The sequence below is a fragment of the Syzygium oleosum genome, unplaced genomic scaffold (genome assembly GCF_021117445.2).
Source record: "Syzygium oleosum isolate NSW1041296 unplaced genomic scaffold, Sole_v2.1 Sole_v2.06, whole genome shotgun sequence".
Taxonomy (NCBI): Eukaryota; Viridiplantae; Streptophyta; class Magnoliopsida; order Myrtales; family Myrtaceae; genus Syzygium; species Syzygium oleosum.
Window position 1 is genome coordinate 385,043 of NW_026607490.1, and position 1,498 is coordinate 386,540.

Below are 1,498 nucleotides of genomic sequence, written 5' to 3' on the forward strand. Positions count from 1 at the left end.
AAGCGGCATGCCAGTGGGGTTTCAACAGTGACTGTGAAGTGGGTTTTTTTTTTTTTTTGGAATTTAGAGATTTAATTCCCCCGTATTTATGTCACATATTTAGTGACCATTGAGATTTAAATTATTGAATGTTGGAGTTAAATATAAGAATTGCGGAAGAGAGAAATGAGAGAAATTGTATGTATTTCGATATATTATAATGAATAGTACATCAGCCTATTTATAGGCTTTATGAGAGACTATCAAATGCAATACAAGATATGCACATTCAAATGAGATATCGCACAATTTTGAGAGATACAGAAAACCAACATAAATATTCTAATTATCTATAATATCCTAGAGAATTATGTTAATTATCTCTAACAGTTGGTAAGGCTGGTCACCCTATAAATAGGAGCACATGGTTACACACAATGGTATCCAAGGAAAGCATATAGAATAAGAGGAGCTGATCAATATACTTGAGCCTTCTGAAATATCTGGAGACATGAACATGAAGAGACCCTGCATGGCCGCAATGCTTCTAGTTTTTCTCCTCTTCACTATGTGTAATCGTTTCTCTCTTCATCCCTCTCCCATTTTCACCATCTTCGATTTCCTTCTCGAAGAAGGATGATACGTCATGATTAAGAAACTTATAACAAGACTGTGTTTTCTTTGCGGGTTCAATCGTTTGAAGTTTTGTCTCCTAATGACAGGCAATTATGAAGTGGAGGCTGAGCGTAGATGCGTGCTGTATGGGACAGCACCGGGCGGTTGCCAGGCTGCTCCGTGTCAAGCCTTTTGTGACAAATACTATGGTGATAAGCATCCCGGGGGGGTTTGCAGTGGGAATAATTGCTTATGTTTCTATCGTTGTTAAATCCCTAGAAGCCTTTGGCCCAGTGCCAGAGACATCAGGACTTCTGTTCCAAATGCAATAAACTCTCCCTTCAAATCAAAAGGGAGGTCTCTTTCGGGTTATTTTGGTCCCATATTATTTACTGTGTTTGCTCTGAAATTGAACTAGCATCAAGTTTCGGGTCAACAGAATTTTCATGCTCGATGATGAATAAGTCCATCACGGAATTTAAGAGAGGCCAACGTAAAGGATTAATTCGTCGGCTATTCTTAACGAGGTCTACTTAATCAGCTCTTGCCACTTGGTTCCTTTGCAACTCCTATCTTCTTGCTCAAAGGAAGCAAATAAGACCACCTAGACTAACCTTATTGAAAGATTGAGAAAAAGTCCTACACCTATAAACTAACCTTATTGTAAGACCACTTGGAGTGGTCGCCGGTTTGCGGTAAATGTGGCACAAATCTACTAGTTTGGGACTTTTTGTAACACGAAAATTATATTGGGCTAAATGTGACACGGGTATACCAATTTGAGATTTTTTAATAACCCGAAAATTAGTTTGAGTAGATGTGACACATGTGTACCAGTTTGTAATCTTTAGTAGTATTAATCCCAAACTTTAATATGTAATTGCGTATCAAGTAAGTCTACTTA

At 38.0% G+C, this 1,498-nt stretch overlaps 1 long non-coding RNA gene across 1 annotated transcript; it reads left to right on the plus strand.

Annotated features, from left to right (window-relative positions):
• Positions 1–427: 427 nt before the first annotated feature.
• LOC130138550 (uncharacterized) lies at positions 428–966 on the plus strand. Its single transcript, XR_008816904.1, has 2 exons — positions 428–551; positions 702–966. It is a non-coding gene; the product is annotated as an uncharacterized LOC130138550 (long non-coding RNA).
• The last annotated feature ends 532 nt before the right edge of the window (positions 967–1,498 follow it).